The sequence below is a fragment of the Pseudophryne corroboree genome, chromosome 5, assembly GCF_028390025.1.
Source record: "Pseudophryne corroboree isolate aPseCor3 chromosome 5, aPseCor3.hap2, whole genome shotgun sequence".
NCBI lineage: Eukaryota > Metazoa > Chordata > Amphibia > Anura > Myobatrachidae > Pseudophryne > Pseudophryne corroboree.
In genome coordinates, this window is record NC_086448.1 from 559,798,008 (window position 1) to 559,826,006 (window position 27,999).

Consider the following 27,999-nt stretch of genomic DNA (forward strand, 5'->3'; position numbering starts at 1 on the left):
ACTACAGGATCAAAGGTTGACAGAATCACTGGGTTTCAGGACAGGAACGCTCCAGGGCAGGAAGCAGCTCACAAGGAGCTCCAGACTCTGACAGTACCGAGTACACAGGATTCCAGTATCAGACAGGGCCAGGACACAGATGCAATACTGGACTAGACACTAATCAGGAACATCCAGGTATAACAACAAACGTCTATCACCAGCTCAGAATTGCAGAACTAGCTAGGTAATAAGGGAACACGCCCCAATCAGGATGGCTGGAAGCCAGGCACTAGATAATGACCAAAATAGCTGCAGGTGAGAGTAACACAGACAAGAGCCAGATTGCAGTACAGAGACTCACCACATAATGATCAACTATCAGACAGGTGAGGCTAAACACATAGAAACAGGCTGCAATTAAACCGACTTACCACCGGCAGCCAACAAGAGTCTTCTAAACCAGTGTAATGGAAATCCTGGCATGCGAACAGAACTAGAGTACAAAATACATAAACGGAAAGCAAACAGAAATGAACCACTGCTTGTGGTTCATAACAGTAACTTTGCTACTAAAATATCAGTGTTTCTGTTAGCGGGGACAGCTGCATTTTGAAGCACCTGTCCCTACACTGGAGCAATGCTGTATTGCTTCTGTAATAAGTATCCCGCAAGCCCCAATGGGGGATAGGCCCCATTATCATCTTGAAACAATATCTTAAGGTTCAACTGCCAGTAGTTTCCATAAATATGGGATCAATTTCCCAGTGCTAATTGCATCTTCAAACGTATAAAACTGAAAATGTTTGCAGATAATGTAGTATTACAATATTTCCTGTTTAATACATCCAGACCAGGTGTCATGTTTAAATACAGAAAGGAGGATCACAAATTATATGTGATCTAAGGTGTGGTGATTACCTGCAGGAATAATCACCAATAATGTTTTCAAGTGACTGTATGTATATATATATATATATATATATATATATATATATATACTTTTGTATTCTTTCAGCTTAGATGTGACAAAATGGCTCACAGGCAATGGCCCTCATTCCGAGTTGATTGCTCGCTAGCTGCTTTTAGCAGCAGTGCAAACGCTAAGCCGCCACCCTCTGGGAGTGTATCTTAGCTTAGCAGAAGTGCGGACGAAAGGTTAGCAGATTAGTGCTGAAATTTTTCCAAGCATTTTCTGAGTAGCTTCAAACCTACTCCTTCCTTGCGATCACTTCAGTCTGTTTAGTTCCTGTTTTGATGTCACAAACACGCCCTGCGTTTGGCCAGCCACTCCCCCGTTTTCCCAGGCATGCCTGCGTTTTTACCTGACACGGCTGCCTTTTTTAGCACACTCCCGGAAAACGGTCAGTTACCTCCCAGAAAGGCCCCTTTCCTGTCAATCCCTCACCGATCAACACTGCGACTGAAAAGCGTCACTCTACATTGTGTGAAACTGCATAGTTTTGTGTGAAAGAACGTCGCACATGCGCACAATACGCATGCGCAGAAGTGCCGATTTTTAGCTTGATCGCCATGCTGCGAACGAAAGCAGCTAGCGATCAACTCAGAATGAGGGTTAATGTCCTGCGTTTAACCTCCATACATCCAGGCTGGGGGAGATCTGCAGACCATAAAGTATGACATGTGCAATGACCAGACCGGAGGTTATAAATACTGATAAGAGGGAGAATTGTATATTGTCCAAAATATAAATTATCTGTGGTCTGGGATCCTGACATGACCATTGTAAAAAAGGATTGCATTTCTACATCAAAAGCAGATATTGCCAAGCTCTGGACATTGTGGACTGATAAGCCCAATTAGTTTGTTATGTAAACAAGGGAGGGGGGGCCTCTGTAAACAGACCAGGGAAGGGTGACCAAATGTCCTGATAGGAATGCAAGAGTTTCTGGCTAATGTCATAAACCTCTAAAACTTCAAATCCACAACTCCAGGCTTAGGAGGATGTGACCACCCCCTAGGGCCCAGACTTCACTCTCTTTGAAAGAGATTCCTACAGTATGCCTTTGGGCTACACCCCTTGCCTGTTGCCAAGCACCAAGTATGTAAAACTGGTGTATGTGTAGTGTCCAGCAGGGAAGTAGTTAAAAATCCCAAGGGAGGGGGCCTACTGGAGCGGAAGATTATATCTGACTCCCTCATGGGTACAGAAAGTGTGATCTTTTGGGGACTCAACACTGTTGGAGATGACCTGAGTTATTCTGTGAAATCCCCCACAGCAGAAATACCTAAATTTGTTTGAGTAAGTGAGCTAGGTTTTCTGTATGTTTTATTTATTTTCATTTATTGAGATTTCTGCATTCTGTGTGTGTTTTTAAAATATTCTTAATAATCTTTGTAACCTTTTTGTGACTAAAGCTCTGAAGTATTCTTGAAGTTAAATATCTAATTTTAGTTTCTGATTCTGGGATCTTATGAACTCAGGGCCCATGTGGCTCACGTCTACCTACTTTTCTAAGTATTGCAGTGTGTGTGTGACAGGTAGAAGCGAAGGATACCTTGCGTTTATACGCTAATTTACTCTTGCTGGTGGCAGCTAAAGTATTTAAGTAATCCCGTGTGTCAAAAGTGACCCCCATGCCGCATGTGGCAATTCTCAAATTGGCATATTTGTGGAATTGGCCGGCAGCCTCGTGACACCAGGTTTGTTTTATTTATCGCTGGCCATCAATTTTCGGATACTGACCAAAAGGATTATTTTTTTTATTATTATTATGGTTGTTGTTATTATTATTATTATTATTATCAACAACAATAATTTTTATTGATTTTTTTTTTTATATAAAACAAAGCAATAGAGGTAATATAGAAGGGAAAAATGGAATGGAGCAGTCTACAGTCCAAAATAATAAAATTCAAACAGATTGATGTACAAACCAAAATAATTTAAAAAATTGTGAAACAGAAGAAGTGATCAATACCAAGTACAGAAATATCACTTGTGAATAGGAGGGATTGAATCAGTAGGTGCCGGCAGAGATAGGGACTCAACTGAAAGAAATATGGGGCCGATGTATTAACCTGGAGAAGGCATAAGCAAGTGATAAACCAGTGATATGTACAAGGTGATAAAGGCACCAGCTAATCAGATCCTAACTGTTAATTTACATATTGGAGCTGATTGGCTGGTGCCTTTATCACCTTGCACATATCACTGGTTTATAACTTCCTTGTGCCTTCTCCAGGTTAATACATCGGCCCCATATCTGTTCCCTCTCCATCTGTCACAGATATGTGCCACTTATAGTATTTCATCAAAGGCAAAGAGGCAGATGTAGAGTAGGGAAGGCCTAGTGAATCTTAGTTATAACCTTAGTAATAGGGAGTGGAGAGGGACTTTCTAGCATTGGGTGATGGCATTCTTAGCTGTTACCAAAACATAACAATCAGGTTTGGTAGATCAGGGGGCATAGACAAGAAGGAAGGCTAAGGAAGGTGTGTGATGTAATCTAACTGCTAAAACATTGAAAATGAAAGTGAGCACCTCATGCCAAAAGGTCTGAATAAGGGGACACCCCCAAATTATGGGGAAATATTCCCTACTTCTAAGTAATTTGAACAGTATTTCTTCAACTCGGAAGATCACAATTTATACAACTTTGCCGGGGAGAAACATACTCAATGAAATAATTTAAATTGTAATTCCGAATGGTTATAGCATTTAGATAAATGATGGCCTCCCATTGCTGAGTTGTGTAGGTCACCTGTAAAAGATAGTACAGTATGTGTACCAGTAACCAATGTTCCCTCTAGAGTTGCCTCCTGTCATTTTAGATGTGGGGCAAGGGCAGCCCCAGGGAGCCTTGTATGTGCAAAAACAACAAAACACTTATGAATATCTATAAAACCTCTTATTTTAAACAAATCCCAATGGAATCTTCTATTTAAGGAGGTATAATATGTCCGCAGAAGTCCTTTACTAGGTAACAATATTTACATATGAGTATGGATGTAATCCTTTTATATATATATATAAAAGTGGTGGAGGTTCCTTAATATAGAACAATCCTAATTGGATTCCACAGCTTAATGATAATTAGCTAGATTTCATATTTGTAGAGCTCTATGGATTTAGATTAGAAACAAGATCCTTAATGGATTGTATAAAAGCTCTTAACAGCTGTCCAATTTCTTATTTTTACTAGCAGCAATCCTACAAGTCTGTGTGCTATGGAATCCAAGTGCAAAGTCTTTGTTTCTTATCTAAATCCATAGAACTCTACAAATATGAAATCCAGATAATTATCATTAAGATGTGGAATCCAATTAGGATTGTTCTATATATGCCTTTAGTATAATTACTTATCCTTGCATATGGTGTTATTCACTAAGGGGGTAATTCAGCAGCAAATTGGTTAGCAGTTGGGCAAAACCATGTGCACTGCAGTGGGGGGAGGCAGATATAACATTTGCAGAGAGAGTTAGATTTGGGTGGCTTATATTGTTTCTGTGCAGGGTAATTACTGGCTGCTTTATTTTAAAACTGCAATTTAGATTTCAGTTTGAACACACCCCACCCAAATGTAACTCTCTCTGCACATGTTATATCTGCCCCCCCCCCCCCTGCAGTGCAGCACGGTTTTGCCCACCTGTTAACAATTTTGCTGCTGCAATCAACTCTGAATTACCCCCTAAGTCATCACCTAAGAATGAAAACCATTTCAATCATCCCAGTCATCACAATATGAAACTTCAATTGTCTAACAGACGAAACGCGTTGGTTGAAAAAAAAAATTATTATTTTTATTATTGTATTAACAAAAATCAAATAGACATACAAAGCCTCTGAACAGTTGACTTTTTTTGTCAGAAATGATTCTGAAAATTTATTCTTGAATATGTCATTTGTATTTTTAACAATAAAAAATGTTTCTTAGTATTTGGGCGGATGTGTATATAAGGATAACAGAACATCCCCTCAGTTCATATCCATAAATATATAACAATTGAGATATCAAATAAGAGCGCTCCTCAGAGATAACTTCATATATATGTGTATATATATATATATATATATATATATATATATGTAAATCCAGTAAATAGGAGCACTCACCAGTCTTCATAATATTCTTATTTTTGTTAGCAGCAAAACATCAAATAGTGGGTGTAACCGACGTTTCGGTCCCAAGTGGAACCTTTGTCAAGATCATATAGCTTAGTAAATGGTCCCCTTATAAACCCTAAAGTGACCCTCCCCCTAATTAACCAATTACAACATGTCCAATAGTCATATCCAAAAACAAACAAATAAACGACACATACAAAGACAACATATAACATAGAGATAAAAACTTAAAATCCATATATACCGATTAGACCATGGGTCCACTGTTAACCGCTGATTTCAGCGGTACACGAGCGGCGTGCGTTCCACTGCGCACCTTACTTCCGGTGTCTGGAACGCAAGTTCCGGACACATGACTGGAAGTACCCAGTCTCGTTATCCAAAATCCTGTGTCAGTTACCAGCCCTCAGTAGTCCGGTCTCCATGGAGACATGACATCATATAAATAACAAGCATAGCTAAAGCAACCTCCTAGACTTATTTGCTGGTACAGTACAGGTTATCAGACTGTCAGAACTAATTGACAAAGACAGTGGACTCATATATCCAAACGGAAAGATCACAATGGATCAACAGCACGTGAACTATAACATGGTCTTAAATTATGTTGTTTCCTGGGATATTAATATAAATAATAAATCAAAAAAACAAATTATAATACCAAATTCAAAAGGTATGGGTATCGACACAGACCGTCCACTTATGGAAGCCACAGAAAGCAAAAAAATATAAAAATACAAAAATAAAATAAATCAAAAGAAAAACATTAGCCTAAAGAGCATATAGTTCATTCCAAAAAGACACCGTATTGGATGCCCTCATTCAGGCCCCTGGGGCGTATAGTGTCCAGTCGATAGATCCATGATGCCTCACGTTGGAGCAATAATTTTGCTCTATCTCCACCTCTTTTCAGAGGAACTATCCGATCTATGATCATACATTTCAGTTAAGCCAAGGTGTGTTTTGCCTCAAAGAAGTGCCAAGCAACAGGCTTATCTGAGTGTCCATCGTTCAATGCTGTTCTGATGGATAAACGGTGGTTCGCCATCCTCTCACGGAATGGGCGAACCGTTTTGCCCACGTACATCAGGGAGCATGGACACGTGAGTGTGTAGATAATAAAATCAGAGGTACAACTCACTCGCTGGCTGATCTTAATCTTCTGTCCGGTATGTGGATGGTGGAAATATTCACCAGAGGTCATGCTTTTGCAAGTCGTGCAATTCACGCATCGGTAACACCCCTTCTTTTGTAGCGATAGCCAAGAATCAGATTCTGATCTTAATGGTCTATCCGGCTGCATAAGAATGTCTTTTAAATTTCGCCCCCGTCTGAAGCTGATTAGAGGTTTAGCTGGTAAGTGCTTGCAGAGGACTGGATCACTTTTAACCACCGGCCAGAGATCTTTGACTGCTCGTCGAACAACAGGACCTGCAGTGTCAAACGTTGTCGTGACCATAAAAGGATTCTGTGGCCTACATTCTTTCTTAACATTTCCTGAAGAAAAGATCTTTAAAGCTTTATGTAAGCAGTTATCAATCGTCTGTTGACTGTAACCCCTAAAGGAAAATCTCAATTTCATCTCCTCTAGTTGTTTGCTGGCTGTTTCGGGTTCTGAGTTGTTACGGAGTACCCGCAGGAATTGTGAAATCTGCATATTCTGTTTAAGCGAGCCTGGGTGATGGCTTCCAAAGTGTAATAAAGTGTTGCGATCTGTGGGCTTCCTGAACAGTCTGTGTCCATACCCCGTCTCTGTGGTATAGACGGTTACGTCAAGAAAATGAATCTCCTCCCTACTGTATTCCATGGTAAATCTAATCGGGGAATCAAGGCAGTTTAGATACTCCAACATCTCCTGGAGTGCCATCTCACTGCCTGTCCAAATCAAGAACACGTCATCAATGAAGCGACGATAGAAGCCGATACTATCCCCAAACAGCGGGAAAATATGTGTGTTTTCATAAGCATCCATGAATATATTAGCGTACGACGGTGCAATGTTACTGCCCATCGCGGTCCCCGCCGTTTGGAGATAGTATCGGCCACCATATTGAAAATAATTGCACGTAAGGGTCAACTCCAGCAAATCGATTAAAAATTCAATTGGTGGAGAGGCCATCTGTGTACGGGACAAAGCTTTACGTACAGCCATCAAACCATCATTATGTGGTATAACGGGGTATAAAGACACCACATCCATCGTAACCAGGTTACCCCGCATAGAGGACGGAAGTGCGTTAATCAATCCCAAGAAATCACTAGTGTCCTGTATATAGCTCAATGTGTTCCCAACATATATCTGAAGAAAACTGTCTAGATATTGTGCCACAGATGAAAATAGAGAATTCCGGGCCGATATAATCGGTCGACCCGGAGGGCTCACCAGAGTCTTATGTATCTTGGGCAACAGATAGAGCATAGGACAAATAGGGTAATCAATCTTGAGAAAATTTAGTACATCAGAGTCAATCCAACCATTAGAAAAGCCAAAATCTAGACTAGTATCCAGACGGTTTTTAAAGGAAATTGTAGGGTCTCCCCTCAACATCCTATAGGTGTCACCGTCTGCTAATTGTTTCAATGCCTCTTTGTCGTAATCCTTGGTGTCTAATATTACCACCGCGCCCCCCTTATCGGCGGGGCGTATGGTAATCAAAGGATTTTCTTTAAGATCCCTAAGTGCTTTCTTCTCAAGTGGTCTCAAATTAGATCTAATATGTTTCTGTTTGGTAAGTGATTCCTGTATATTCTGATCCAGTAATCTGGTAAAAGTTTTTATACTAGGATTCAGTGAGGGTGGATCATATTTATTCCTTTTCTTAAATTGTGTAGTGGTGTAGTCCATTTTTACGTGTGCCCTGAAACTTCTCTGTCAATCTGAGCTTTCTACCCAGCTTATATTTATCAACTGACCATCTGAATTTATCAAATTTTGGTGTTGGTATAAAGCTTTGCCCTTCCGATAGCAAGCTTATCTCAGGTTCCGTAAGTTTATGCGAAGAGAGGTTAATTACTGATTCTTCTGCGCTTTTGTTGTCCTCTTTTTTTCTTTTGTGTTTGCCCCACCGGAGGTGGGGCCTCCTGCGTTTAAAGCCGTATTATTAATTTTGGAGCGAGCATTAGCCCACGGTAGGGGTGGTTTACCAGATATCTGGGAATCAGAAGAGTCCCTGTCTGATGATGAAAAACTATCAAATTGAGACTGATTGTGATAGTGTCTGTTATTTCTAGGTCTAAATGGTAACGGATTATCACTACCCGTGAGCCATCTATAGACTCTATGGTCCTTATAATCACGTTCAACCTTAGTGAGTTTGGCCCTTTTAAATGTCACCAAATCTTTATGATATTTATAAATTTGATCTTTGAGTTTACTCAGCCACTGTTGTGAAGTGTCTGCTTGTAAAATCTCGGTTGCTACAGAACGTGAGTCCGTTAGCTATGCCCTCACTTTTTTTAAATCAACACCCACCTCTTCTATCACAAGCAGAAGTAAATCGAATGAGCATTTGTTCTGGACCGAGCACCATCTGCTGCAAAAGGCTGGGTTGTTCCTCCCAATTGTGGGGATGTTTTTTATACGAAAGCCCCTGGGCAACTGTTTTTTACGATAATAGTCAGATAAAAATTGCCCATGCAGCAGAAGGTCCACTTCCTTTTTCTGTAAATGAAGCAGTTTATGGTACAAATCTAATGCATTCTCTGCTGGTAGCCGCTCAAAGTCGCTGAATCCAGACAACACCCTCTCTGCATCCTCATCGGTTAGTGCTAAAAGCTCATGTTCAGCTGAAAATAGGAGCTCAGTAGACACAATATTATCCATATGAAGAAAGAATGGTCTCTACAATAAACACACAGAAGCGTTATATAATTAACCCTTTAAGTCAAAAAGACCGTCTATGCCACAGAGTCTAGAAAGCTCTAAATCAAAAAAAATTAATAAAAAATACAAAAATCAATATAAAATCCAAAAAGTAATAATAAGAAAAGTATCCAGAAAAAACTCAAAAATGCAAAATATATATATATTACCGTGTGGAAAAAAAGTCTGCTGCACTCAGAGTCTGCAATGGAAAACGTGTATTTAAAAGATTAACACACCATACCAACATTTCGGGGCTGGCTTGCCCCTTTGTCAAGGTGAACAGAAAATTTTCACTTGGACCTACATGGGGTCAGAAGAAATGGGGTTAGGATACAAGCCCCAATAACTGATTATTATTATTATTATTATTATTATTATTAATTCCTAAAAGTACCAGGGGATATTTATACATACAGGTAGCGTGAAGCGGATATAAAATATTGAACTTTATGCGGGTAACACCCAGTCTTCAGCAACAATAAAATACTGATATAATACCTACAAGGGGTTATACAGGGCAACTGTGAAAATACTACTAAAGTAACTTACTGTGCGTCAGTGGAACACATTTCGGAACATTCCACTGATGCATAGTAAGTTCATTTAGTACACCTCACTATTTTTATTTGAGCATTTAAGAATTCCTTATTATCCCTGGGCACTTTCCCTCCACCTTAGTGCACCCTTCGTGGCAGTATAAGCCGCTGGAAGGCACCACCGGAAGTTCACGGCCGCCGGTGGAGCGCATACCAGAAGTGCATTCCACCGGCGTGTCACTAAATTTCGTTTTAATTTATTACTTTGTTATGTTTGCCTCTCTTTAACCGCTTCCATTTACTTCTATGTCCCATTCTGGAGTTTATTTGGTTTTTATATTAAAACGCATTTCGGGAAGTCCACGGGCGCCAGAGGAACGCATACCAGAAGTGTGTTCCACTGTGGTTTAACTATCTTGTTTTATACAGTATATCATTACCTAATCTGTCAATCTGGGTTGTACACATACACATAAGTGTTAAATTAGCCTTATCTATTTTCATTTCTGCAGCAGGGTACACTGTGTTCCACAGGGAAACCATCGGGTGTATAGTGGATTTTGATACAGAGGCACCAACAGGCTAAAGCTATAGGCTGCCCCACATAGGCGTGCGCAGCACATTTTATAGGGTGTGCACCGATGGAGGGGCATGTCAAGCACCACCTATTGGGTGCAGCTAGCACCACCTATTGGTGTGGCCAGTGCTGCCGTCAGAAATTATGGGGGCAGGGACTGATAAAATAGGCAGGCCCCCTTCCCCCTGGAAGTGGGTGGGTAGTCTTGTGAATAATGTGGGTGGAATTACAACAGGGGTGGGGCTTTAATTGGTACATAAAAACAAATAAAAAATGTACAAAAAAATGCAGCTGGTCTCTAACATAATTTTGTCAAAAATAGGATTTTAATTACCTACTTGTAAATCCTTTTCTCATAGTCCGTAGAGGATACTGGGGTCTATTTAGTACCACGGGGTATAGATGGGTCCACTAGGAGCCATGGACTCTTTAAGAATTTGACAATGTGGGCTGGCTCCTCCCTCTATGCCCCTCCTACCAGACTAAGTCTAGGAAACTGTGCCCGAGGAGACGGACATACTTCGAGAGAAGGATAGATAAGGATAGTGGTGAGCTTCCGAACCAGCACACACAACAAGAGGAAAGCCAAGCTAACCAAACTTGAAACAGGAACAGCAATGGATGAACCAACATTACTTAACCAAGTAACCGTACAGGAAGAACGAAGCACTGGGCGGGCACCCAGTATCCTAGCTGCTCGGCAGAACTGTAAAGCCGAGACACCCCGGAGAGCCGCCCAGGAAGAACCCACCGACCTAGTAGAGTGGGCCTGTACAGATTTTGGACATGACAAACTTGCCGTGGAATAAGCATGCTTGATAGTAAGTCTGATCCAGCATGCAACTGTCTGCTTTGAAGCAGGACACCCAATCTTATTGGGATCATAAAGAACAAACAGCAAGTCCGTCTTTCTGTGACGAGCTGTTCTTTTCACATACACCTTCAAAGCCCTCTCGACATCCAAAGACTTTGAAGTAGCAACCACAATAGGTTGGTTGATGTGAAACGCAGACACCACCTTAGGAAGAAATTGCTGAAGAGTTCTGAGTTCAGCTCTATCCTCATGGAAAATTAAATAGGGACTTTTGTGAGACAAAGCCCCCAGCTCCGACACACGTCTTACTGAAGCCAAGGCCAACAGTGTGACGGTCTTCCATGTAAGATATTTTACGTCCACCTCCTGTAACGGTTCAAACCAGTCCGATTGGAGGAAGTGCAGCACCACATCGAGATCCCAAGATGCAGTGGGAAGCACAAAGGGAGGTTGAATGTGCAGAACACCTTTCAAGAACATCTGGACCTCAGGGAGAGAAGCCAATTGTTTCTGAAAGAAAATGGACAAGGCCAAAATCTGGACTTTTATGGAGCCCAGACGTAGGCCCACATCCACTCCTGCTTGTAGAAAAAGCAGGAAACGTCCCAGATGGAATTCCACCGAAGAATATTTTCTGCTCTCACACCAAGAGATGTATTTCTTCCAAATACGATCGTAATGCTTAGACGTTACCCCTTTCTTGGCTTGGATCATAGTCGGGAAACCTTGTTAGCGATCCCTCTCCTGGCAAGAATCAGCCATTCAACTTCCATGCCGTCAAACGTAGCCGCGGTAAGTCCTGATAGATGACCGGCCCCTGTTAAAGAAGATGCTTGCGAAGAAGAAGAGGCCACGGATCTTCGAGGAGCATCTCCAGAAGGTCTGTGTACCATGCCCTTCTTGGCCAGTCCGGAGCAATTAGAATTGCTTGAACCTTTTCCCTTTTTATTCTCTTTAGAATTCTTGGGATCAGAGGAAGTGGAGGAAACACGTACACCCTCTGATAGACTTATGGAGTCGTCAGGGAGTCTGCCGCCACCACCTATGGGTCTCTCGATCTGGAACAATACCGCTTGAGCTTCTTGTTGAGACGAGAGGCCATCATTTTGATCTGTGGATATGCCCATCAACTTGTCAAGCACCTGAACACTTCCGGGTGAAGTCTCCACTCTCCCGGGTGCAGGTCGTGTCTGCTGAGGAAGTCTGCTTCCCAGTTCTCTACTCCCGGAATGAAGACCGCTGACAATGCCACAGCGTTTCTCTCTGCCCAGAGGAGAATTCTTGACACCTCTGACATTGCTGCTTTGCTTTTCATTCCGCCCTGTCGGTTTATGTACGTTACTGCTGTCACATTGTCCGACTGGACCTGAATGGCCCGATCTTGAAGAAGATGTGAGGCCTGCAGAAGGGCGTTGTATATGGCCCTGAGTTCCAGAATGTTGATTGGAAGAACGACTTCCTGACTGGACCATCTTCCTTGAAACTGCACCCCCTGAGTGACTGCTCCCCAACCTCTGAGGCTTGCATCCATGGTTAACAGAATCCAGTTCTGTATTCCGAACCTCCATCCTGTGACGAGGTGAGAAGACTGTAGCCACAACAGAAGGGAGATCCTGGCTTTTGGTGACAAACGAATCCTCTGGTGCATGTGAAGATGCGATCCGGACCATTTGTCCAACAGATCGAGCTGGAAGGGTCTTGCGTGAAACCTTCCATATTTAAGAGCCTCATAATTGGCAACCATTTTCCCCATAAGTCGAATGCCCAGATGCACCGATATCCGGGTTGGCTTCATCGACTGGATCACTGATGCCTTTTCCAACGGAAGGAACACCTTCTGCGACTCCGTATCCAGTATCATTCCCAGGAATGGTAGCCTCCGTGTTGTCTCTAGGTGAGATTTCGGAAGGGTCAGAATCCACCCATGATCCTGGAGAAGTTTGGTTGAGAGAGCAATGCTGTCCAGCAACATTTCCCTGGACGGTGCTTTTATCAGGAGATCGTCCAGGTACGGAATTATATTCACTCCCTGTTTGCGGAGTAGAAACATCATCTCTGACATCACCTTGGTGAACACCCTCGGTGCCGTGGAGAGACCAAATGGCAGGGCCTGGAACTGGTAGTGACAGCCCTGCAATGCAAACCGTAGGTGAACCTGATGAGGCGGCCAGATCGGAATGTGGAGGTACGCATCCTTGATATCCAGAGATACTAGGAATTCCCCCTCCTCCAGACCTGAGATCACCGCTCTCAGAGACTCCCTCTTGAATTTGAACACTCGTAAGTACAGGTTCAACGACTTGAGGTTCAAAATTAGTCTTACCGAACCGTCCGGTTTCGGTACTACAAACAAGTTGGAATAGTACCCCTTGTGTAGCTGATGAGGTGGAACTGGAACAATGATGTGAGTCTGTACCAGTTTATGGATGGAATGTTGTAAAGTTATACTTGCCTTTTGTGAAACTGGCAAGCCTGATTTGAAAAATCTGTGAGGTGGGAGCTCTTGGAACTCCAGTCTGTAGCCCTGGGAAATAATTTATGATCCAGGAATCCTGGCACGGATTTTACCAGATTTGACTGAAGAATTGAAGGCGAGCTCCCACCTGACATCCTTCCAGGCATTGCGGTCCACCGTCATGCTGAAATCAGTGAGGAAGCAGAGCCTGAACTCTGTTCCTGAGCACCTGCTGTTGCTGGTTTGCATGGTTTACCTCTTGCGCCGCTGGAGGACGCAAAAGCACCTCTGGATTTGCCCTGAATTTTGCCATCCGAAAGGACTGTAATGTAGAAGCTGAGTAAGTCTTCTTGGTTGGGGCGGCTGCAGAAGGAAGATACGTAGACTTACCTGCAGTAGCTGTGGAGATCAATTTGTCTAAATCATCTCCGAACAAGGCCTCTCCTGTGAATGGTAGGCCTTCCACGCCTTTCCTGGAATCGCGTCAGCACACAGCCGGGAGATACTCATGAAGTACAAAAGCTTTGCCGCTGTTCGATGCTTTTGTATTTCAGCGGGTGTCCCCCTGCATATCTGTGTTCCTGATCGTAGCTGTGCAAAATTTAGCTACGATCAACTCGGAATGACCCCCCATGGTTTTGCCCATTTGCTAACAAATTTGCTGCTGCGATCAGATCTGAAATAGGCCCTATGTTATATATTATACATACTTTCCTGCACCCACCTCACACCAACAGACCTCCAGGTGGGTACATAACCTCCTGCATCCACCTCACACTGACCTCCGGGTGGGTACATACCTTCCTGCACCCACCTCACACTGACTGACCTCCAGACGCGTACATACCCTCCTGCACCCACCTCACACTGACTGACCTGCAGGTGGACACATAACGTGGGTACATACCCTCCTGCACCCACCTCACGCTGACTGACCTCCACTCGGGCACATACCTTCCTGTACCCACCTTACACTGACTGACCTCAGAGTGGGTACATACCTTCCTGCACCCACCTCACACTGACTGATCTCCGAGTGGGTATATATGTGTGGTTTCTCTGCACTTAACACACCTCTGAGGTAAATAAGGCTGGGACACTCAACATGGCGGCTCCCTGTCGCAGCAGCAGCAAAAAGTTGCTGGCTGCGATCAACTCGGAATGACCCCCTATGTGCCATACACCCCCTAGTCAGTCCATGGCTCCTGGAACCAATCAAGAGCCACCCTGGACCGCATTCTCAAACCTACTGGGCACTCTAGTGGAATGCCTAATGCCCCCTATGGGACCACCTGTACCATTACAGCCTCAAATAGTCCCTCTGGGGGAACACCCTGTTTAACCAGTTGCAGCAGTTGACTCATTCCTTGGTCAGACAAAAATCTACCCCAGGTCAATTCCGTGTCTTTGGATTATCTAAGCGGGCTGCTTCCTCCTCACAATCCACAAATCTCTCAGATGTTTCATCTGAAGAGGAGGAGGAACATACTGTCCTGTCAGACACTAAATCAGACGTTTCTGACGAGGATTCTACATTGCAAGTTGACGTCCCTGCTCTAGTGGTTGCTATTAAGCAAATCCTACAAATCACTAATGATGAGGATTCCACTACTGTCACCAAGAAAACTGACATGTTTAAACGGCAGAAGGTGGCTAAAAATCTATAACCCCATTCTGACCATTTGGTAGACATCAGGCAGGAACCCTGGTCTAATCCAGGGAAGAAATTCCCTCTCTCCAAACGGGCCTTAGCTCGCTATCCTCTCCCGGCACAGTTATGTAACAAGTGGGGAAATTTACCGCTGGTGGATTCTCATGTCACCCGCCTAGTGGTGTCATCCACTCTGCCTGTCACCACTGTCACTTCACTGAAAGAACCGACAGATAAGTGGGTGGAGGGATGCCTGAAATTTATTTACTCCCTGACAGGTGCTATACATAGACCCACTTTTGCTGCCTCCTGGGCTGCTAAAGGTATTGAAGCATGGGTTCAGGCATTAGAGGGAGAGCTGCCCGAGGATATATCTGACAATGCCAACTCTTAGTACAGTATATTCAAGAGGCATCCTCTGAGGCGGGTGTGTTGGCGGCCAAGGCGTCAACTATGTCTGTCCTGGCTCGCCGCATTCTGCGGTTGAGGTCATGGAAGGTGGACCTGCACTCCAATAAGACCTTGGATGTACTCCCTTTTAAGGGAGACATCTTGTTAAGGGAAGACTTAAATAAAATTGTGTCTGAACTGGCGGCTGCTAAGACTGCCTTTCTCCCAAATACTAATCCTTTTGCACAGAAGGCAAAAGGTACCACTTTACGTTCCTTTCAATCTGAAGGGAAAGCAATAGGTCTGCCATACCCGAGACAATCTCATGCGTCCATGCTTCCAAGACTGCCGCATGACAGGACGGGCCCCCACCTGGGGGACCCCAGGGTGGGAGGCCGACTTCTGCAGTTCACCCAGGTCTGGTTAAAAACCACTTCAGATGCATGGATATGAGAAGTTGTCTCTCATGGGTACGCAGTCTCTTTCCAGAGACCTCCCCCTCACCAGCTTAGCACCACGGTCATCCCTTCGGATCCACTAAAGGTGCAAACTCTGCAGCAGGTTGTGAGTTCCCTCCTGCCGGTACCTTTGTCCCAAAGGGGCAGTGGTTACTACTCGACCCTGTTTCTAGTCCCGAAACCCAATGGGTCATTCCGGCCTATATTCAACTTCAAATCACTAAACAAGTTTGTTAGAGTGTCCAAGTTCCATATGGAGACACTGCACTCAATTGTGCTGGCGATCGAACTCGGAGACTATATGGTATCCCTGGATATTCAGGATGTGTACCTGCATATACCTATTGCCAAGTCACATCAGCAGTATCTGCAGTTTGCTATTGGCAACCTACACTATCAGTTCCAGGCTCTGCCATTTGGACTGGCTACGGCTCTTCGGATCTTCACCAAGGTCATGGCCATAACGACGGCACATCTCCGTCACCAGGGAGTCAGGATCCTGCCGTATCTGGACGAATTGCTGATCCTGGCAAACTCCCACAATGTCCTCCTCAGTCATCTACAACTGACGGTAAGCTTCCTACAAACCCACGGGTGGCTCATCAATTGGAAGAAATCCTCGCTGGTCCCAGCTAGGAGCATGGTGCACCTGGGAGCACTCCTGGACACACACAGTCAACATCTGTTCCTGTGTCTGGAGACAGTCCTAAAGCTTCAGGGCAGTATAAGATGCTTCCTCTGTCGCCTCAGAGTGTCGATACACTTGGAGATGCAAGCATTGGCCTCATGGTGTCAGGTCTGGAATTCTTACTTCACCTGGTATGCTGGCAAGAACTATGATGCGTACAGATTCAAAACATCCAGAATCCTGGCTTTTCTGCAACAAGGCCTGGACTTAGGCCTTTGTCTGTCCTCCCTCAAGGTTCACATATCTGCCTTGTTGGTGTGGTTTCAGAGAAAAATTGTGTCTATACCGGACATTCATACATTCGCTCAGGGTGTGTTATGGATTCAGCCTCTCTATGTCCCTCCTGTGGCTCCATGGGATCTGTCTGTTGTCCTGAATGCCCTGCAAGAGTCTCCATTTGAACCTCTTGAGTAAGTGGACCTTAAATGGCTCACAGGCAAGGTCCTGTTTCTGCTGGCTATTGCCTCTGCTAGAAGGGTGTCGGACTTAGGTGCTTTGTCATGTCGTCCACCCTTTCTAATATTCCATCGTGACCGGGCAGTTCTAAGAACTTGCCCAGGTTACTTACCTAAAGTGGTGTCATCTTTTCACCTTAACCAAGAGATTGTGGTTCCAGTCTTTATCTCTTCTGACTTTTCTCCCAAAGAACGGTCTTTGGATGTGGGAAGGGCTCTCCGTATATATGTGAAGAGGACTGCCTCTATCAGGAGGTCAGATACCCTTTTTGTACTGTTTGGTTTCCACAAACGTGGCTGGCCTGCGATTAAGCTAACCTTGGCTAGACGGATTAGAATGGTGATTGCACAAGCTTATGCGCAGGCTGGACTCCCAGCTCCTGCTTCTATTAAAGCCCATTCTATTCACTCTGTTGGACCTTCTTGTACGGCCTGCCGTGGGGCGCCTGCAGGATAATTGTGCAAGGAGGCTACATGGTCCTCAGTGAACACGTTCATTAGGTTCTATGCCTTTGATACTTCCGCCTCCCAGGATGTTTCCTTTGGGTGCCGGGTTCTCATACCCACTAAGGCGCGTCCCCTGCCTTGAGGAACTGCTTTAGGACATCACCCAATGTTTTCTCTGTGTAACACAGTGTACCTTGCTGCAGAAAAGGAGAGTTATGGTAGACTTACCATGGTTAACTCTCTTTCTGCGAGGTACACTGGGTTCCACAGGGCGCGCCCACCCTGGTGCACCTAGCTTCTATGGTTTTGCATGGCATTAGCCGTTGGTCCCTTTTCCTGTCGTAAGAATGTGGTTCTATGTGACTAACATCTGCCTTCTCTCTTACCTGCTCCTACATTGTACTGGTTAACAAAACTGAGCTCACAGTGCATGGAGGTGGGGTTATAGAGAAGGCACCAATGCATCCTAGGACAGCCTAAAGCTTTAGCCTGTTGGTGCCTCTGGATCAAGATCCACTCTACACCTGATGTTTTCCCTGTGGAACCCAGTATACCTCGCAGAAAGAGAGTTGACCATGGTAAGTCTACCATAACTCCGCTTTTTTCACGTTCCTGTACATTACATTGTATGTTAGAGGAGGAAGTGAGGTCATCCTTTGGAGGGTATAAAGCTCCATCATATGGACTAGCCTCATTCACTCACTGCACTTTGGGAGGACCACACCTATCTATTTGTAAGTTACTCTTGTCCACAATTGTTCTTCTCAATGTTCTCTTATATGGATGATATAAATGTCTATACCTGTATTATGGGTTAATCATGCCCTTATTTACACCTGCTTGTATTGCCTTTGGGATTTTTAAATCTCTGGAGTTCTTTTTTGGAAATTAATTTGTATTGTTTGAAGAAATGCATATGATTATTGCCACTCTGGCTCTCTATGGAAACAAACTTGTATAGTCCCAGAAGATATTTGTAAATTCTTCATAACAATTGTTGTTATAAAAATGGGAGTTTGTTTGTTGGTACCTTTTATATAGCACATTATGTACCTATTTGTTAATTTTTTTTACAAAGAGTTGCAAAGTACCTCTACAAAGATATATAAAGTACTTTTATATATCAAATTATGTACCTATTTGTTTGAAAGATTTTCATTACTGCTCCGTATAACCTCTTGTAGGTTTTGCGTTGTTATTATTATACATTATGGGGGTAATTCCAAGTTGATCGCAGCAGGATTTTTGATAGCAATTGGGCAAAACCATGTGCACTGCAGGGGAGGCAGATATAACATGTGCAGAAAGAGTTAGATTTGGGTGGGTTATTTTATTTCTGTGCAGGGTAAATACTGGCTGCTTTATTTTTACACTGCAATTTAGATTGCAGATTGAACACACCCCACCCAAATCTAACTCTCTCTGCACGTTATATCTGCCTCCCCTGCAGTGCACATGGTTTTGCCCAATTGCTAACAAAAATCCTGCTGCGATCAACTTGGAATTACCCCCTATATACAATATCATGTTTCTATCTGTTTGAAAGATCAAGTCTCTATCTGAAAGATTTTCACAGTTGCGCTGTATAACCCCTTTTAGGTATTATATCAGTATTTTATTGTATGCTGAAGACTGGGTGTTACCCACATAAAGTTCAGTGTTTTATATCTGCTTCACGCTACCTGTATGTATAAATCCCCCCTGGTACTTTTAGGAATTAATAATAATAATAATAATAATAATAATAATCAGTTATTGGGGCTTATATCCTAACCCCATTTCTTCTGACCCCATGTAGGTCTAACTGTTGTCATTGGCCCTTTTAATTATTTACCTATTAAGGATGGTCCAAATAATGAAGAAGCGTTAATTATGAGCTTTCTGTCAATCCCATTCACGACACATAAGTCGGGTATGTACATTTCTCCTGCTCCTCATTCTCTTCCATTAGATGTGATGTCAAATTAATGTACATTATTTATCAGTGTTTAGATACATTCCCAACTGGTATAATCAGTGGTGTATTCACTCTGTCATTCTTACTACGTGTTGTAGTGGCAATTGGTATGTACTGTAAACCTTTCCATCTATTGTATCTGTAATATCATTACTGTACATCTTCTCAGTTGTTTTGTTTTGCCATCCAGATTCTGTACCCCTGAAAAAGTTCCTTGAGACGAAACATGTTGGGTTCATTATATTTTCTATCATTGCTTGGCACTACGAATATACTTCACTAAAGGAACATTCCTGATTGATTGAAGTGAATCATAAATATGTCCATGTGAAACTGATGGGATTTATGTATTTATGCCTTTTAAAACACTGTTATTGTGAATAAATTTTGTTTATTTGAAAGTAAGACTCTCTAAATGTATGTGCTATGCTAAATATTGGAATTTGGATGGTGTGAGTAGAGACTAATACCTTTAGCACCCTCAGATCAGTGTTTTTATGTGTTACTTTTAAATCTCGGATAACAGGAGATTCATCTTGAGGTGCTGCTCTAGTTTCATCCTAGCGCAATTGGGTACCCCACGCACATACATATATATATATACATATATATATACATATATATATATATATATATATATATATATAAATAGCAGAAGGACGACTTGTATGAGTAACTTATTTCTATGATGCTGTTTTTTTTCATGTACCAAATTAAAGCTCTTGGTCCATAGATTTGTAGAATAATATTGGTGTTGTAATTGCTTGCTTCATTTCGGAATTATGTGGCAAAACATCTGCCTGCCATTTACAATGCATCACCGTTAATTTCTTTTAAAATATGACAGATGGTGAACTCTCCCTGTGTACTTGCTTGGTGACCTGGAACATGTGACCTGCTACGTGGTCTGGAAACTGTGAACGTTATTTGCAGCCACCCACTAAGCAGGGATTTTTGACTCCTAAGGATGTGAAAAGGGGTAAAATGTTCCACGCAGCAAATTTTTGCCCAATTGAAATTGGGCACATCAGCTAGTTGTTATAAATATTTTTACCTAGTAAAAGGCTCCTGCAACATATTCCGGAGTTTGTATATTCTCCCCGTACTTGCTTGGGTATCCTCCGGGTGCTCCGGTTTCTTCCCACAATCCAAAAATATACTGGTAGGTTAATTGGCTTCCAACAAAAATTAACACTAGTGTGAATGTGTGTGCGTGTACATGTGATAGGGAATATAGATTGTAAACTCCACTGGGGCAGGGACTGATGTGAATGGCCAAATATTCTCTGTAAAGCGCTGTGGAATATGTGTGCGCTATATAAATAACTGGTAATAAATAAATAAATCATAAATATTATGATCACTTAAATAGAGGACTTACCAAAGGTCGATTTTCATAAATGAAATTCGATCTATATCAATGTTGTGTCTCAGAGGCTAAAACACACATTTACTAACAGATTTTCTTTAGATAAAATCTTAAATGTTGGTAAATGTAAGTTTTAGCCCTGGAAATACAATAATTTAGGTGGATGGAATTAGATAGATAGATAGATCAGAGCTGGATTAAGGCCCCGGGAGGCCTGGGGCACTAAAGAGCAGGGGGGCCCCATGGACTATAAATATATATATATATATATATATATATATATATATATATATATCTCCACATCGCTAAGAATCCCTCCTCCTTCAGTTCAGCGTGCGGCGCGCCAATGACTGAGCCGCAGGCTTGCTGAGCCGGACAGCAATTGGACAGCTGAGCCGTCGCTCAGCTGCCCTGACTACAGCTGTTAGAGCACTCTTCTTAGAGCTGTAGTCAGCGCAGCTGAGCGACGGCTCAGCTGTCCAATTGCTGTCCGGCTCAGCGAGCCGGCGGATCAGTCATTGGCGCGCCGCACGCTGAACTGAAGTAGGAGGAAGGACAGGGCAGCGGGGAGCCGGGGCTCGTGAGCGCAGCACCGCAGATCGGATTGAAGAGAGATCCGATCTGTGGTGTGGCAGGGGGCCCTTTTGGAAAGGGGGGCCCGGGATACGTATCCCCGGGACCCCCCCCCCCCCCCCTTAATCCGGCTCTGAGATAGATAGATAGATAGATAGATAGATAGATAGAAAGATAAACATAAATATAGTGAGGAGATCAGGATAGGAGTGGCCCTTTAAGCTCCGCTAGTATCCTTGGGCCAAATGGTATACTGTACATCCGACGATACTAATGAAGCTTAAATTAACTGTTAGGTTCCTGGTGCTCAGAACAAGGGAGATGTTATGAAGCGAGTCCAGAGCACCAGGACGTAATGCTGGGAAAGGGGAATGGAAAGGGAATAGCCCCTGGCGCCCTATCTCCGTTGTCTCACCCGTGCTGTCAGGGCCGGATTAACAATGGGGCTGATGGAGCTGCAGCTCCAAGCCCACCCTGAAAAATAGGCCCACGGAATCTACAAATGTCTTTGCTGCTGTAAACAGGATTTTTTTTTTGTGCTACGGCAGCCTGCAGCGCACCCTAGGGCCCGCCCCCTCCGGCATCACCAACACCAGCCAGACCCCCCTCACCCCCCAGCCGCAGCGCCGATCAGTGGCACATGATAAATCAAGTTTTTTTCATGTTCGCCTCCCACGGCCGTAGCTCCGCCCCCTTGCGGCATTAGGCCACGCCCCCTAGCGGCATTATGCCCGCGATCTGCTAGCCTGTTGATAAGTGAGTCCCGCTGCTGACAGTTTCAAGGAAGGGAGATGAAGAAATTTTTTTTTAGTTCTAACTGAAGGAGCTTCATCACCAGGCTTCCCGGCAAAAGCCCTGGTGCCAGAACAGGAAATTTATTGATCAGCATTGCAAATGAATTGTGGCTCTGTACTTGCATCCTCCTTCTCCCAAGGAGAGAACCGGTGGGCTGATTGGTGTGTGTGGCCGCCTGTCATCTGTGGCCCCGCCTACCCCACCCACGCGTCACTAACTTAATGTACGTTGCCTTGAGCGCTGCGGCCGCCGGCCGCTAACAGGTGAAGAGGTCCAGCCCCCACACCACCTGGCTGTCAGGAAGAGGTCTGCATGCCGAACTCCACAGACGTAATCGCGCGTACCTCGGAGGAAGAGACGGTGCGGCTGCAGTGGATCCAGCAGGATTGGTGAGTATGAGTCTTCTCTAATCTCTCTGACCTCTGCCTACAAAGTGCTCTTGTGATAGAGCAGTACTATCACTCCCCCCCCCCCCTTACCCCCCCCTCCCCCGCACACCCCACTCACATCACCCCCCGCCCACGGTGTACTGTGAGTAACAGATGTTGATGGGCGATGTAATATGAGTATCGGCTAACACTGGGCTTTGTAATGTAAGTAATACACGTCGCTGTGCGGTGTAATGTGAGTAATGGACACATCTGTGCGGTACAATGTGAGTAATGGACGCCACTGTGCGGTATAATGTGAGGAATGGACGCCTCTGTGCGGTACAATGTGAGTAATGGACGCCTCTGTGCGGTGTAATGTGAGTAATGGACGCCTCTGTGCGGTACAATGTGAGTAATGGACGCCTCTGTGCGGTGTAATGTGAGGAATGGATGCCTCTGCGCGGTGTAATGTGAGTAATGGACGCCTCTGTGCGGTGTAATGTGAGTAATGAACGCCTCTGCGCGGTACAATGTGAGTAATGGACGCCTCTGCGCGGTGTAATGTGAGTAATGGACGCCTCTGCGTGGAGTAATGTGAGGAATGGATGCCTATGCGCGGTGTAATGTGAGGAATGGACGCCTCTGCGGTTAATGTGAGTAATGGACGTCTCTCTGCAGTATAATGTGAGTAATGGACGCCTCTGTGCAGTATAATGTGAGTAATGGACGTCTCTGTGCGGTGTAATGTGAGTAATGGACGTCTCTGTGCGGTGTAATGTGAGTAATGGACGCCTCTGTGCAGTATAATGTGAGTAATGGACGTCTCTGTGCTGTGTAATGTGAGTAATGGACGCCTCTGTGCGGTGTAATGTAAGTAATGGACGCCTCTGTGCGGTGTAATGTGAGTAATGGACGCCTCTGTGCGGTACAATGTGAGGAATGGATGCCTCTGCGCGGTGTAATGTGAGTAATGGACGCCTCTGTGCGGTGTAATGTGAGTAATGAACGCCTCTGCGCGGTACAATGTGAGTAATGGACGCCTCTGCGCGGTGTAATGTGAGTAATGGACGCCTCTGCGTGGAGTAATGTGAGGAATGGATGCCTATGCGCTGTGTAATGTGAGGAATGGACGCCTCTGCGGTTAATGTGAGTAATGGACGTCTCTCTGCAGTATAATGTGAGTAATGGACGCCTCTGTGCAGTATAATGTGAGTAATGGACGTCTCTGTGCGGTGTAATGTGAGTAATGGACGTCTCTGTGCGGTGTAATGTGAGTAATGGACGCCTCTGTGCAGTATAATGTGAGTAATGGACGTCTCTGTGCTGTGTAATGTGAGTAATGGACGCCTCTGTGCGGTGTAATGTGAGTAATGGACGCCTCTGCGCGGTGTAATGTGAGTAATGGACGCCTCTGCGCGGTGTAATGTGAGTAATGGACTCCTATGCGGTGTAATGCGAGTAATGGACGCCTCTGTGCGGTGTAATGTGAGTAATGGACGCCTCTGTGCGGTGTAATGCGAGTAATGGACGCCTCTGCGGTATAATATGACTACGCTGTAATGTGAATAATGTGATGCCGCTGTATGGTGTAACGTGTGTGACGGATGCCACTGGACGGTGTAATGTGACGCTGCTGTACACTGTCATGTGAATAATGTGACGCTACTGTGCGGTGTAATGTGAGTAACAGATGCTGCTGTGTGCTGTAATGTGAATAATGTGACACCGGTGTCCAGTGTGATGTGAGTAACGGATGCTGCTGGGCGTTGTAATGTAAATACCGGATGTCGCAGAGCATTGTAATGTGAGTAACAGACATCACTGGGCGCTGTAATGTGAGTAACCGATGTTGAAGGGCGCTGTAATATGACGCTACTGTGCTCTGTAATGTGAATAACGGATGCCTCTGTGCGGTGTAATGTGAGCTAGGGACGCCGATGGGCGTTGTATTGTGAGTAACGGATGCCGCTGGGCAGTGTAATGTGAATAACAGATGCCACTGTGCGTTGTATTGTGAGTAACGGACGTCGCTGGGCGGTGTAATGTGAGTAACGAATGCTGCTGGGTGACGTAATGTGCATAAAGGATGCCGCAGTGCACTGTAATGTGAACAATGGATGCCGCAGTGCAGTGTAATGGGAATAAAGGATGCCGCTGTGGGGTGTAATGTGATGCTGCTGTACACTGTAATGTAAATAATGTGATGCTGCTGTGCGGTGTAATGTGAGTAACAGACGCTGTCGTGCGCATAATGTGTACAATGGGTGCCTCTGTGCAGTGTAATGGGAATAACGGATGCCTCTGTGGGGTATAATGTGACGCCGCTGTACGCTGTATTGTGAATAATGGACGCTGCTGTGCAGTGTAATATGAATAATGGACATTGCCGGGTGGTGTAATGTGAATAACAGATGCCACTGTGCGTTGTAATGTGACTAACAGACATCGCTGGGCGGTGTAACATGAGTAACAAATGCTGCTGGGTGACGTAATGTGCATAAAGGATGCCGCAGTGCGTTGTAATGTGACAGTGCTGTGCGGTGTAATGTGAACAACGGATTCCGCTGTGCGGTTTAATGTAAGTAACGATCGTCGCTGGGAGCTGTCATAAATAAATCTTTCTACACACAGAGATGGGAGAGATGTACTAAGCCTTGAAAAGTGATAAATTTCACGGTGATAAAGTACCAGCCAATCAGCTCCTGGGTGGTATTCAGTATACCGGTTGTTGGGATCCCGGCACACAGTATACCGGCGACGGAATCCCAACACCCGGCATACCGACACCTCTTCTCCCTCTTGGAGGTCCACGACACCCCCGGAGGGGCTCATTTGCGCTCACCCCACTGTCGGCAAGCCAGCAGTCGGGATCCCGGCGCCGGTATGCTGGCCGCCGGGGACTCGGCCGACGGCAACTCATACTACACCCCAGCTCCTAACTGCCATGTTACAGGCTGCGATTGAGAAATGACAGTTAGGAGCTGGTTGCTTGGTACTTTATCACCGTGAAATTTATCACTTTTCAAGGCTTAGTACATCTGGCCCAAATGATTATCCAGTAAAGGAGCGCAGCACACCACACTCATTTCTTTTACTTAAAACCACTCAGGTTTAAATAAAAGCCGCTGAGGTTACCATACCACAAACAGACTGAGACCTCCCGCAATCAGCGCCAGGTGAACTGGAGCTATTGGTTACAAGGGGCTACATAATCTGAATGTGACCACACAGACTGATACTTCCTAGCTGACCTTGGTCAAGCGGTTACACTCTGATTAGAACAGCCCTATTATGTATATGCTTCATTTAAGCAAAGAGGTGAAGGAGATTGAAGTGTGTAAAGGAAGGTGGGTAGCTATGCCCTCCTTGGTGCTAGTTGCACCTCACGGCACAGACCACACCCCCATATCAGTAGTCACACCCCCTGCGGCAGCCCACAAGAGGCCCTTTATAAATTTCAGCTCCAGGCCCATCAGGACCTTAATCTGGCACTGCGTGCTGTCAGTACACTCTTGCGAGACTATGGTTGCTTGAGCCCATGGCAGCCGCGTTTGAAGGGCGGATTACGTCTGCCCAACTTCGATGCCCCCTCAGGTCTTAATGAGAGACAAAGAGTGAACCGAGACAGGGTGATAACAAGGGGCCCTCTGACTAAACAACAAGGCCAGGGGCTACTAACAAACCTAAAACCAAAGTATGTGCGGCTTGCCGCCAAAGGAAAAGAACAACAAAGGAAATGCTGACCACACACCGACACAATACTTTTGTGTACCGGCGGTGACAGCATAAGCAGAACCCTCTGCAAAACGCCAGTGACAGAAATAATAAGGGAATACAGCGGCCTAAGCCAACGGACGCGGCCGTGCCGCTACTCACGGAACCGGTACGAATACTGGCAAACGGACAGGAACTCCCAATGCTGCTGACACAGACTCTCAGAACTGGAGGACAGGCAGAATCCCAAACGACAGACCGGTGGACACCAAGAAGCCAGAAACTTGCACAGGCAAAGGTACTGGACCTCAGGACAGGAACGCCTCACGGCAGGACACGGGATCAGACATAGGAATCGACACAGGGACTGACACAGGAATCGACACAGGAAGCTCAGGAACTAGCAGGAACCAAGCTCAGAACTCAAGCAGACTGAAAACCCAGGAATATCACCAGCATCTGCGAATTGCAAACAGCCAGCATATAACAGAGAGGCCTAATTAATAATCCCATGCAGCTGCCTTGTTGCATGATTCCAAACTGACCAGATGCAATTAGCAGCCAGGTGAGGCTGAACACAAGGGAACAAGCTGCAATTACACAGACTCACCAGCGGCAGCAGACAAGAGTATTCTAAAACAGAGCAACAGGAAATCCTGGCATGCAAGACAACTTTATAAACATAAAATAGGAATGAACCACTACCTGTGGTTCATAACAGTATCCCCTCCTTAAGGGTGAGCTCCGAGCACCCCATGACACCTACGGGGAACATAAACAGAAGTATAACATGAAATACAAAACAAAACTGCAAAACAGGAATGAGCCACAGCCGTGGCTCATAACATCACCCCCCCCTTGAGGAGGGGTCAAAAGACCCCAAAATTCAGACTATCCAGAACAAGGGATACAAAAAAAAAAACCTGACACACTGGTCTAACAGACAAGAAAACAAAAAAAAAAAAACAAGTTGTAGCAACAACTTGTAACAGTGCCCTCCCCTCGATGGTGGCCACTGGACACAAGACAAAAAAAAAATCTTTTTTTTTTTTTTTTTTTTTTAATCAAGGCAAGAGTCAAAAATTATTTCTTTTTCTTCTTCTTCTTTTTACAAAGCTCTTTAGGTCTGACCAAGGTAATTCCCCAAACATTGTCTGAACTGATGGTACCACTCAGCAAGGCTGCGTTCAAATCAGAGACAGGTCTCTTACCCTTGGGAGCTGAACTTTCTGGTAAAGTACTTGTCACGAACCTTGGGCAGCGGCGACCGCGCTTGTCCCTGCGGGTGGCCTGGTCTGCCCGGCGCCTCTCTTCCCCTGACGGTCTCCGGCTTCAGCGGCGGGTCGGCGCTGCTCTCCGGCGCCTTCCCGGAAGCAAGGACGCCGCCATCACAAGCGAGGGCAAGGAGGCGGAGCAGGTCTGACGTCACCTGCCTGCTCCGCCAATCAGGCTAGGGCGGGGAATTTAAAATCAGATACCAGGCAGAGATCCGGTGCCTGAGTATCTTCGTTTCTCCTGCGGAAGCTGTGATTCCAGAGCTCCCTCGTCCCTGCAAGCATCCTGTGCTTCCAAGCATCCTGTGCCTCCAAGCATCCTGTGCCTCCAAGCATCCTGAGCCACCAAGTATCTCCGTGCCTCCAATTATCTCCGTGCCTCCAATTATCTCCGTGCCTCCAAGCACCTCCGTGCCTCCAAGCACCTCCGTGCCTCCAAGCACCTCCGTGCCTCCAGTTACCTCCAAGCACCTCGTGCCTCCAAGCGCCTCATCCCCCCAAACACCTCGGTGTCTCCAAACACCTCCGTGCCTCCAAGCACC